General features: G+C 39.1%; 1 protein-coding gene across 7 annotated transcripts in view; it reads right to left on the reverse strand.

Annotated features, from left to right (window-relative positions):
- The window catches only part of KLF12 (KLF transcription factor 12), a 455,655-nt gene that overhangs the window by 403,189 nt on the left and 39,570 nt on the right, over positions 1-12,896 (reverse strand). Inside the window, exon 1 of one of the 7 annotated variants that reach the window (XM_059902660.1) lies at positions 4,673-4,697. The exons of the other annotated variants lie outside the window; for them this stretch is intronic. The gene's annotated coding sequence lies outside the window, so the exon portion shown is untranslated. Of the gene's footprint in view, positions 1-4,672; positions 4,698-12,896 lie in introns of those variants that run through there. 7 annotated transcript variants of the gene reach the window in all.

The raw sequence follows: 12,896 nt of genomic DNA on the forward strand, positions 1-12,896 counted from the left end.
GTATGTGTAAAAAGCTCCCCAAGTGAGAGACCAAAACCAGCAGACAGAGATCTATCAATTGTATCAGTTTCCTAACCGAAAGTAACTCAAAGACAATGGCAGCCATGTTGAACCTTCAGTTTGTTTTTAACAAATGTTTATAGGTGTATGTAAAGTTATTTCTTATAATGGAAATTGATTTTCTTACAAACGTCACTAAAAATGGATAAATTTTAATACTGATACTTATGACAGAAGAGACGAAGGCAGTCCCTTCAAGTCCCTCTCCCCATCACTGCACTGATGCCAATGGGTGGAGCCCAGGTCCCACTGACAGCAGTATCTGCTTTACACTTTTGGTTTAGGAAGAGCCCCAAGTCTTCTTTTGCATCTGTGGAGTCCAGAGAACTCCTGGTACCCAACTACCATCGTGGGCCAATTCTGGTCCAGACAGTTCTAGAAAACTAGAAAAGCAATTATACAGCAAAGCAGTAAAATAGGCAGACAAAATAGGTCTCACAACTTAGCTCTGCCACTTAACTGCTAGGTGATTTGAGAAAGATACTGAACCTTGATTATGTCATGGAGGAATAACAGGAATAATAATCACAGATTTATTATGAAGATTCACTGGGATGATATATGTAAACCACTTAGCACAATAAATAGTGCAAAATAGGTATTTGGTCATTAGTAAATGACACTATCTCTACGGTTGCCTCATCTCCTTTTTTATTAAAAAAATTACTTTGTAAGTACTATAGATTTCAGTACAAATCACTCTCCATGAATGCACCGATTTTTGTCTCTACTTCTAAATTACAACCTTAAGGACCATGTTTAATATGTTTTTTTCTATGTTCCTTAGAGCTCATCACATGGTATTAAGCAAGTAGGTATTTTATTTATCAACTCAACCATTCACTCAACAGGTAATAATTATGGATTTGCCATGTGCAAGGCACCGTCCTAGGCATAGGACATACACTGATATACTCAGGTAGACCCCTGAGTTTACAATCCATGCTCAACAAGATCTAGTGCGTGTTACTGAATTATTCATTGAAACAACAGAAACACATACATATATACAGGCATGGAAAGCCTCCTTCTACGCATTTACAATAATCTGTTCCCTTACTCCACTCCTATCAGAGAATAAGCCACCTTATTTGTTATACTAATTTCAACTATATAGATTATAGAATCTCATGTTCCAGCAACCTCAACTACTGGGATCTGTCTAAAAATGAAAAATGTCTACACATGCCTCAAGAGCTTGTAAAAGAGCCAATCAGAATTTTTACCCTAACTAAAAGTATAATATGGAAAAACTGTTGATACCAGAACAAAAGAAATTCACAAAACTGTATTTATGCATGATGCTGTAAAATATTTCAATATATTTACAGATGGAGCTTTCTTTCCAACTCCAGAATCACCTTTTCTCATGTAAAATTTCTTCTAGTTAGGAAAAAAGCGTAAGTGAGCTAAAACAGAAATGTCTTGAGGAAATCACCCTGTATCGCAAGTAGCTAAGAAAGAGATGTTATTAAACTAACGAATCCGTCAATAAAGAAAAAAAGCATAATTTTCTCCATTTGTTCAGCACCATCCTTTCTTCCCCTCCAACCCCACCTCATGGGCCCCAGCCCAAGATTCCACACTACGATCTGCCTTAGACTTCTACCCCTCTACCAAATACAAGATGTTTTTAGTAAGGATGAACATGCACATATTTTTGTACAAGATGAGTATCTAGTTTGCTATTTCTGGCAAACGACAGAGAATGTCCAAGGCTGTCAGTACAACTTTTATCTCCTGTGATTTAACTGGACCTTTAGCAAGCACAAAAATATTTCAAAGGAAGGAAAGGATTTTTTTTTTCCCCATGGCTAAATAAAGCAAGCCAGGGAGGATTTTCTGAGGAGGGGGACACGGACAGACCTTCAGCCAAGAGTTAGGTGGGCAAAAAATTTTCAGAGAGGAACATTAGAAAATAAAAGAATTCTTATTTTTGCATTAAATAAAGCAAAATAAGACAAGTATAGGCAAAGGAAAGAAAAATATTTCAACCAAGGTAACAATATAAAACTAAAACATAAGTAACAGTGACTGAGACAAGAAGTTTAACTTTACGTGTGTGACAATACTGTAATGGTTTGGACAATGGACACCAAAGTATACAGTGGACTCCTGTATATGCTGGCATTAAAAGGGTGTGGCTCACAGAACAGGTCTCATTTCTAAATCAATTATTAGCTGTTTATAAAAAGTAATGATAATTTAGACAGTCCAATTGATTTCATTTCAACAAACATTTCTTGAATACATTTGTCACGTCCATAACTCAGCAAGTGCTCTAGAACAGAGAGATATGTAAATCCAAGTCCAAGATGTGTTTTAAGTAACTCAGATCATCATTTATTTTCAAAAGTTTGTGCAGTTCACGATGAAATACGTATGAGGTTTGACCTTATTAACTTGATGTTTTGTAGCACAAAAATAGTTGAATAATGGTAATTTCATATGCCTGATATGATACCTATCAGTGAAAACTAACAAAATAGCTGTGAAATAGAAGTCTAGGCAAAATGCCTCTTTCTGACATACAGAAAGTACAAAAATTAAAATGCAAACAAAAGAAATCATTCACTTTTGACTTTGGAAAGCAGGACAGGTTCTCGGAACAGATGGCATATGAACTAGGAATCAGGTTTTGAAAGTTGGAATAGTTAGAAGAGGGAATAGAGTGCGGAGGGAAGTAGCAGATGGGAATTTTAAGCTGAGGAAAAGCAAGAACATAAGCACAGGATCATAAAGTGTAACAGAATAATTCAAATGACAGAATCGTGTATTTTAATGTCACAGAACCAGTACAGAAGGTTCACTATTAAAAAATAATTTATATTCCATTCACTTGATGAATTTGATGTTATGTCTCAAAATCCAATTAAAATCTGGGATTCTGAAACAAATAGAAAGCTTTTCTGATAAACAATAAAAGGAAATTGAAATAAGAGCGTCAAGTCAGTCACTCCCTATGAAAGGGCTGCAAACGTTCTCAAGTTCATAGAAGTCTCAATACAACACAATACACTAAAAGCTCCTTGCTCTGCCTCAGATGCAGCAAAACCATGCATCAGATGATACTGTTTTCTGTTCAGTGATGGGCAACAGATTTCCCCTTGACTATTGTCCTTATGGATACCTCTGCTTCTGCTTCAAACATCAGGGTTTTAGAGAGGCCCCATTGGATTTAAAGGCCAAGTTCTTCCCTCCAGTCCACTCACCAATCACTGCAAGTAACCATTATAAACTTACCATGGTACTGGCAAAATTTAATAATCACGACAACTTACTGAGTGCTTTGTGGCAGCGCTGGCTTTTGCGTGGTTATGAGGATGGTAATGAAATCTAATCTACTGCTCCATTACACATATTATTCTTAGCCACAATAACAGTGTTCCGTTTAAGCTTTAGGACTGTATTTAAATAGATGGTCTAGGAAACAATAAGGCCTAAAAGAATACTGTAGGTGTATTCCAAATTTAGAGTGAGTAGGAAACATCAGGGGAATTTTATCGGCTCCATCAAGCAATCAAACACCCGGAGCCAGCAACATAAAGAGGCCAAGAAAACAGGGGACGGGAACTCTCCTTATTAGAGAGTCTGTGAGCGAATAAAAATATTAATCAAGAGACACATAAAAAGACTTTTAATTACAGTTTGGCAGGAAGCTTTTTTTTTTTTCTTAAGAGAAACATTTAATGCTATGCTAGTTATACTTCATAAACACTGGACCCAAGGGGTATACTATATATCATGACTAGTTAGAGAAGCAAGACCCAAGGGATACATACCTATCATGACTAGTTAAAGGACAAAAGGAAGAATGGAGTTAGGGGACCAAGTAAAGGAGGAATGAGACACACACAGAGAAAGACACAAAACACCAAAGAAGTAGAAATATAAGCGAAAAGCACCTATAATCAAACCCACATGAACACAGAATAGCATTCTAATTTCTCAATCTCTCCAAACATTTTTACTGACGACTAAGAGATGTCTGTCTTACTATCATAAACACAGGCAAAAATGGAGATACCTCATCATCTGCCCCAAGGGGCATGAGGAACTATGCTAAGGAATAAATGTAAAAATCACAGTGCAGAGGTTCTTTCCCAACTAAAGCCCAGGACAACGTTAGAGGCTCCAGCAAGAAGGATGGAACTTGGACTTTTGGAAAAATGAGATATTCCTGTTATTAAACCTGCTGGGACTTCCCCACAGTGGTTAAGAATCCACCTGCCAATGCAGGGGACATGGGTTCGAACCCTGGTCCGGGAAGATCCCACATGCTGCTGAGCAACTAAGCCCATATGCCACAACTACTGAGCCTACGCTCTAGGGCCTGAGAGCCACAGCTACTGAGCCTGAGTGCCACAACCACCGAAGCCTGGGTGCCTAGAGCCCGTGCTCTGCAACAAGAGAAGCCACTGCAATGAGAAGTCTGCGCACCACAATGAAGAGTAGCCCCTGCTCGACGCAACTGGAGAAAGCCCGCACGCAGCAAGGAAGACCCATTGCAGTCAAAAATGAATAAATAAATTAAAAAAAAAAAAAACCTGCTGGAAAATATCAAAATGTTGTAAATTAATTGTCGCGCGTACGCTTGAGCCTGATACCATACTTGCTGAACAGAAGTTCTAGGCGGTGACCTTAATTTGTGAAATATAACCACAAATTTCAACAATTGTATCTTCACTTGGACTTTTAGGTTTAGAGAATGAGACTGCAATTGTTTCCGTAATAATATCCTTCTACAGCTTTCCGTCAATTTTGGATTGTTTTTTCTCATCTGATAGTTGGGCTTGGCTGTGGTTTCTAACGTAGAAAGGGTAGGAGATGAATGATAACGCGTTTCCAGAATTCAATGTAAACTCAAACTTGGCAGTGAGAAGGCCCACCAGGGCACATGACTCCGACTGCATGTTCTCTGGAAACTGGTTCCCCTTCCCACGTTGCTATTTGTGGGGACTCTTAACACCTGAGTCCCGGGCGGTCTTGAAAGCATTCAGGCAGCCAGCTTCCCGGGTGCTGAAATGGTCCAGGACCCCTTCACTGCTTTTGAGGCCGAGTGAGAAGGCGGTGGTAGAAAGGCCCGAAGAAGGGCTGGCGCTGCGTAAAGACGCGAAGCAGCAGGTGTGGTGGGAGCACTGAGCCCGGACAGGAACACTGGCCGCTGCCACCAGCACTCTTATCACAAGGCCTGACTGCTTCTGCACCACGGATGAACGTCACTGAAGCTTCCACGGAAAAACCACATTCCCAGAGAGGAGAGCGGGAGTCAGCGAACTTCCCCTGTCAAGAGCCAGAGAGTAAATATCATTGGCTGTGTAAGCCAAAGGGTCCACCGCGGCCACGGACGATACTTAAACAAACAGGGTGGCCGTGCAGCAATAACGCTCCTTGTAAAAACGGGCCGTGGGTCTGGCGTTCACTTCATGACTCTCCAAAGTTATTCTTCTGCTAACACTCTCACAGCCTTGCTTGGGGGACGATGAGCCCTAGCAGCTATCATGTCATTTGGGTGCAATGACAACAGTAACGAGCATGGCTGTGCCCGCCCTGCCCAGAATTTCTTAAGCACTTGCTGTGGACCAGACACTGAGTTCGCTGGATCCCCGCACCTCCTTCAGGTAACTACATCATGCCTATTTCCACATACAGATATGGCAGCAGCCTTAAATGTTGCAGCGACTAAATCCAAGATCTCCGTGACTCTGATCCGTTGCTGCCATCTACTAGCCAGCCAGCTTCTAACTTCAGAGCTCGCCACAATCAACGGGGAGCTCGTAAAAATGCCCATTCCTGGGCCTCACATCCAAAAAGTTCTGATTTAGTCATGTGGGGTTAGGCCCGGGACTCTGCATTTGAACACATACTTCTCGTTAAGTCTGGGGCAAACTGTCAGTGGAACCAACCCTGAGAAACCCCGCAATCCCATGCATTTTCCAAGCAAAAGGCCAAGTATCTGTACTGGAATAGGGATTGTCAGTGCCTGCTAAAACCATACCTGCAGTGGATGATTAGCCTCAATGAGGAAAAGCTGCAGTAGATTTCAGGTTAAATTTTACTTTCGGCCTGCTTTCTATTTTTTTATGAATTAAAATTATGAAAACTATACTGAGCTTTTAATATTTTATTTAAATGTAAAAGTGCTTTAAATTTTAAAAACCAGTTTTTGTTTAACAAAAAATAAGCTAAACAAATCACTGATATTTTAAGCACAGAGAGAGGTTGACGATCACCTGCCAGCAGGTCATCTTTTGTTTTAAAGACGTAAACCCATTATACCTCTCTCCTGTATCTTCCAAAACATACACTGTCTAGAACATTCTACGTATGTGCCCCTGAGGATGCTAGAGAAGAACTATGACGTTTCTGGCAACAACCGCACTTGGAGTTAATTCTGACAACACAACTTGTTGAGTAAGTAACAGAAAGCCTGGCCCAACATGCAAGTTCAGATCCAAAGCAGCAGCTCTATGAATTCTGCCATCAGTAGCACAAGGCACAGAAGCTTGGCCACCAGCAAGAGCACGTGATGTGAATGTTGACACAGGTCCTCTGTCAGAAGTTATGTAGGTCAGAGACAAGACAGCAGAATGGCTTCAAAAAAAAAAAAATCTTGGCAGGATTTTCTCACTTCTGAAAGCAGCTGATGTCCCTGGGCCCTAAGAAGAGAGCCTCAGGTTCCCTGTAAAGAGTCTAGAATCTTCTGCATAAGCAATCTCACAATAGCAGAGTTGGGGGGAGCCACACAGTATGGAGCGGGGGCTCAACATTTATACAACACCTATCTGGGGGATCCAAGTATGAGCCAAGATACATGCTGAGTGCTAGGGCTGTAACACTGATTAAAATGTACTCCCTGTTCTCAGGAAGCTTATAATCTGAGAGAAGTCAGGTTCCTAGCCCCAGTTTGTACCCGCTTCTGGTCCTGTCATTAAAGGTCCTGAGCCTCAGGGGTTTTTTATTTGTAAATTAGAGACAGAAAGTTCTTCCATTGTTAGCATTAAATGAGAATCTCTGTAAAGTGTAAGGTACTAACACATACTGAATTGGTGTTCCTCAGTGCATTGCACAGAGGAAGAAGCCAGACCTGGGCTATCAAGGAAGCCCCACCAAATACACAAAGAGTTAATGAGCAGAAAAGGAGCACCCAGGTGCATCCTCAAGCAGGAGAGCACTCACGAGGGCATGATCCAGGGTGGTTTTACCAATATGCTCTTATTCTTAGCAACTTCACAGGGATGAGTGATTGGAGGAGGGGGTGTTACGGACTGGGGACAAAGTATGGTCCTGCTCTCTCTCTCTCTCAACATCAGGGGACCCTAAGAAATAGGAATCTGCTAAAAACTCCACAAAAGATGGTGAGATCAGGCCGAAAGGCCAAGCAACTCTTACTACTTAGTAAATCATCTGCTCAGAAATTCCACTAAGGATAAATACCATCCTTCAGAGGAATTTAATCTACCATAGAAACTACTGCGCTGGTGACATTGTTGACTGTGGCTTTCTTTCCGTTCTAGCACACCAAGAACAAAAAGAAAAAGACGAGGGCCATTCAGAAATCAGAGATGGTCATTAGATGGTACTTTTATGCAGATGATTTGGTTTATCAAAAAGAGTATATGGCTGGGATTCTGAACATCTAGGTTACTGTGTTTCTAATGCCACTACATAGATCTGCAACCTTAAGATCTCTAAATGACTGAACTTGTTTGTCTGACAAGTTCAGATTACAATATTAACTCTACCATTTTTACAAGGTTTTGATGATGGCCAGATAGGATGACAAAAGTGAAAGCATTTTAAAGTGTCAAAATCACTCACAAGGAATCATGATTAAACAAACAAACTTGCACGCATATGGGGATGTTTGAAGACAATAAGCTTTAATTTTTTGGACTGTATTATAAACAACTGTACTGTGTTCCAAGCTCCTAAGAAATAAGAAACCTGTGCAATAAATTAATTCTGCTACCTGCAGTGCAACTGTGCAATTATCATTTGTAAAATTCTCATGTTCTAATCATCAAAAAAAGCAATAAAACCCTAAATACAAATCCAAGCTTAATCTCCATAAAATTAACTTTATCTTATTCATAATATAATATATTCATTGCTTTTCAGGTAAATGATGGGGTAAATGAGTCCTATAAACACACACACACACACTCAGGTAAATGATGGGGTAAACGAGTCCTATAAACACACACACAATCAAAAAACACTTCCACCAAACAAAAAAATAAATAAATAAATAAACTGTGGAGAGAAAACACACTAGGTTAATGAGTACAATAAATTCTGTCATTCCACTGTAAAAATAGGTGCTACTGTGCTCCCTTTCCAATCCTAAAAAAAAAAAAACTTCAAAATATGATAATAGAGACTAATTCATATGCCATTTTATTTAATGTGAGCACTTAAATAAGCCCATAAAGAAGTATTAGTCATCAATGACATGTTAAAAATTCCAGCTAATCTAAACTAGGCATTTAAAAATGAATTATTTCCAACAAAGACATCACAAGAAAGCTATAGGCTGGTATGTTTTATGCATATGAATACAAAATCAACAACAAAATACAAGCAAACAAAATCCAGCAACATAGAAAAAGAATTACATATCATGACAAGTGGGATTTATCCCAGGTATGCAAGGTTGGTTTGATATATGAAAATCAATTAATGTAATAACACCACATCAAAATACTAAAAAAACCCAAAAAACACATGATCATATCACTAAACACAGTAAAAGCATCTGACAAAATCCAATCCCCTTTCATGATAAAAACTCAACAAACTAGGAATAGAAGAGAACTTCTTCACATGCTAAAAGGCAGCTACAAAACACACACACACACACACACACACACACACACACACACACAAATTACATCATACTTAATGGCGAAAGACTAGACGCTTTCCCCCGAATCAGGAAGAAGACAAGAAAGTCTGCTCTTGCTACTTCTCTTCAACACTGTACTGTAAGTTCTAGCCAGAGTAATTAGGCAAGAAAAAGAAATGAAAGCCATTCAGATTGGAAAGAAAGCGGTAAAACTAACTCTATTCACAGATTACATGACCCTGTATATAAAAATTCCTAAAGAATTCATTTTAAAAATTAGAATAAATGAGCTCAGCAAGGTTGCAGGATACAAAAATCATTATACAAAAATCTACTGTGTTTCTATATACTTGCATGAACAATCCTAAAATGAATTTAAAAAAACATGTCTACTGGTAGTTAATAACACTGTACTGCACATTTGAAAGTCGCTAAGAGAGTAAACCTTCAAAGTTCTCATCACAAGGGAAAAAAAATTTTGTAACTATGTGTGGTGATGGATGTTTAGACTTACTGTGGTGATCATTTTACAATACATACGAATATCAAATCATTGTGCTGTAAATCTGAAACTAATATAGTGTTATGTCAATTATACCTCAGTTAAAAAAGAACACAATTCTATTTACGATTGCATCAAAAATAATAAAATACTTAAGAATAAATTTAACAAAAGAAGTACAAAACCTACACTCTGAAAACCAGAAAATACTATTGAAAGAAATTAAAGACTATCTGAATGAATGAAAGAAAACATCCCATGGTCACGGTGAATTACAGTATCTTTGTCACAAGTGGCATCTGAGAAAGAAGATTCCTCACCTGAGAGAGCTGCCAGGAGCCAACTTCTTCTATTCTCCAAGTGAAAAACCAGATACCTTCCTTCTCACTCCTGCACACTTCAGCAAGAGCCAGAATGACGTTAAAGCTGACACAGAAAGACAGAAAGAAACTGGATACATCCTTGATGATCCTGCTGAGACATTAAACCAAACTAATCCTGAAGACCTACCTCCCTCTGGACTTTCTATGATCAGACCAAAGTCTCCTTTATTATCAAAGGCAGTTTGAGTTCATTTTCTTTACTCTAATCAAACACATCTTAATTGACTAAATCACAGAGTTAGGAAATGCTAGTGGCTAAGTGGAGCAGAAATATAATCTTAGAGGCAAGTGCTGAAACAGCTATTTTTGAAGAAAGGCAAACTATGTTTCCCCCTAGTGTACTGAATCATGTCTCAAAGCTTCACTCAGAACTCTACGCTCCAAACTTTTTCCAGCTCAAAGATCTTACCTGAGCTCCAGTTCCAGAATTCTAACCATGTGAGCACAGGTCCACTCAAATTCCTACCATCAGCTCATACATAATCTGACCATTACTGAGCTCAGAATCTAACTCCAGATCAGCTCTCCCACAATCTCCCCATGTGAATGGCATCTCCCAATCACCCAAAGCTGAAACTTCAGAATCCTCTTTCCTCTCTCCCTCTCTTTCTCTTCATTTGTATTCTCAGGAGTCGAAACACCCTTCATGAAATGCTCTTAATTCTACCTATTTCTTGCATTCCAAAACTCCCTTATTTCACTCTAGACCAGAATTTTCACTTTCTACCTAGTCTCCTTGATTCTCGTTTCTCCTCATTAAACCCAATCTGCATGCTGCTCAGATTAAGCTTTTCGCATTATTTTCACCATGTTGCTGCCTTCCTCGAAAAGTTCCCTCACTGACTGCAAAGTAGTGCTTCATAATCCACCACCACCCCGAGTTAAGCATCTGCGAAAGATTAAACTAGATAGTGGTAGGAATGGTAATGGCTGTTTCATTTGCTCTACTGAGGTACAAAAAAGTCACCATGGACATCTTTATAGGTGGCTAAATCATCTTTGGGGACAGACTGGGGGCAGTAAACCCAAAACTTGGGAAAAAAAAGGTCACTTGTCTCCTACTTTTTCTTTAAGAAAACATTCAATTATTTTCTTCACTTTTCCCACACTCCTGCCCTTCCGCTATCAAAAACAGGTCTTTCCTCTTCTTTCCACCACCTGTATGAAGAAATCAGACCCAGTGTCCCTTAGCTCTTACAACTACTTCCCATTTTATTAATCAATATATTTGACATGGACCCTTACACAAATCGAAAAAGTCTCCCACTTTCCATGGAAATTCCCTTGTTCTTTTTTTAGTCATCTTTGCTGACACTAATGTCCAAAATAACATGACACAAAGAATAAAGAAATTAAAATACAGAGGTCATAGATTTAGGCAAAGCTGGAGCTCCATTTAATGAAAAAGAACTTTGTAAACTATAAATCACCATAATATAATCATTATCATTTGCTTACAAATAACTTTAAAGAATTAGACTACATTAATTTTCAAAGAATCCCAGATCTAAAGTTGTAATTCTAAGGTTTTCGAAAATATATCATCATATGCTATATACATGTATATATAAATACACACACACACACACACACACACACACACACACAGAGTGTCAAGAAATGACTGTAAAAATTATATACAGTGAGAGGGACTATTTGCCTCAGACCCATTTCTCTAGATAAGTAAAATAAAGAAAAATACAAATTAACATAAAGGAGCATTACTTTGGTTTAAATAGCAATTCACTATTTAAACCACTCTGTTTCAACATAAGTTATCAAGTAAAAACATATGAAAGTCATTCCTTCCTTAGGGAAGAACTAGTTTTCCCAAATATTTCAAAGTACTCTAGGTGTACCAGTGAAAAACAATTTTTAAAAAAAGCTAGGGGATAGTCCATATTTAAGTTACACAAACACGTATTCAAAAATTTAAATCGGTATGTTTTACAGATTCTGATGTATATAATTTTATATATTTTAGACACATCTCTTACATGTGTATACTAATAAATATCTGTCATACACACACAAATACATACATACACAGCAGAAAAAGTTTAAAATCTTGTCTATTCAAATTATTTATACTTTAATCCCTTGAGGGCTGGGAAAGTAAAGGACACTGGTTTTATTATTAATAACTCTAAAATACACGGATTTAAAAAACTACAGCTCCTGGCTTTAAAAAGCAAATGCGGGCTTCCCTGGTGGCGCAGTGGTTGAGAATCTGCCTGCCAATGCAGGGGACGCGGGTTCGAGCCCTGGTCTGGGAAGATCCCACATGCCACGGAGCAACTGGGCCCGTGAGCCACAATTACTGAGCCTGCGCGTCTGGAGCCTGTGCTCTGCAACAAGAGAGGCCGCGATGGTGAGAGGCCCGCGCACCGCGATGAAGAGTGGCCCCCACTTGCCGCAACTAGAGAAAGCCCTCGCACAGAAACGAAGACTCAACACAGTCATAAATAAAAAAATAAATTAAAAAGCAAATGCACGTGTCTTTGTGGCGGGGAAGAAATGATCCGAGCACAACTGGCCTCCCCAGCGCTCTGCACTTTCCCTTACAGATCACGTGGGTCACCTCCTTCATCAGATGTGCACTGCTGAGGGGAAAGGACTGGGGCAGGAATCCTCAGAAGGAAGCACAGGGCTGGCACATAGGACTGACTCAGTAAACATGTTTTTTCCCACAACCAGAAAAGCTTTTAGATCTACTGTTCTACTGATTTGCCTACATTTTTTAAGCATTTCTGAAGCTACCTGCTTTCAGCGTTAAATACCCCGCGTAAGTAATACACTCTACGATTACTCTACTCACTGTGTACAGTATTATTTCCTTTCATTGGTTTTATACTTCAATATCTTTCAGATTTCAGAGGAAAACTCAGTTCTATTACAGATTGCTGAGATTTGATCAATTAAGTCGGCATTTTATAGGCTCTGATCATATTCCAGCCTGAAAAGTTCACATTTTTCAAATCCCCAGGTAGAACAAAAATCAGTTCATTTCCCTTTTTTCAAATCCATATTTTCCTTGAGATGTGACTGAAAACCCCAGGTGGGATTTCAGATTAGAAGTGTCAGGGGGTTATGACTGCATTCA

Source organism: Balaenoptera ricei, chromosome 18 (assembly GCF_028023285.1).
Source record: "Balaenoptera ricei isolate mBalRic1 chromosome 18, mBalRic1.hap2, whole genome shotgun sequence".
Lineage (NCBI taxonomy): Eukaryota > Metazoa > Chordata > Mammalia > Artiodactyla > Balaenopteridae > Balaenoptera > Balaenoptera ricei.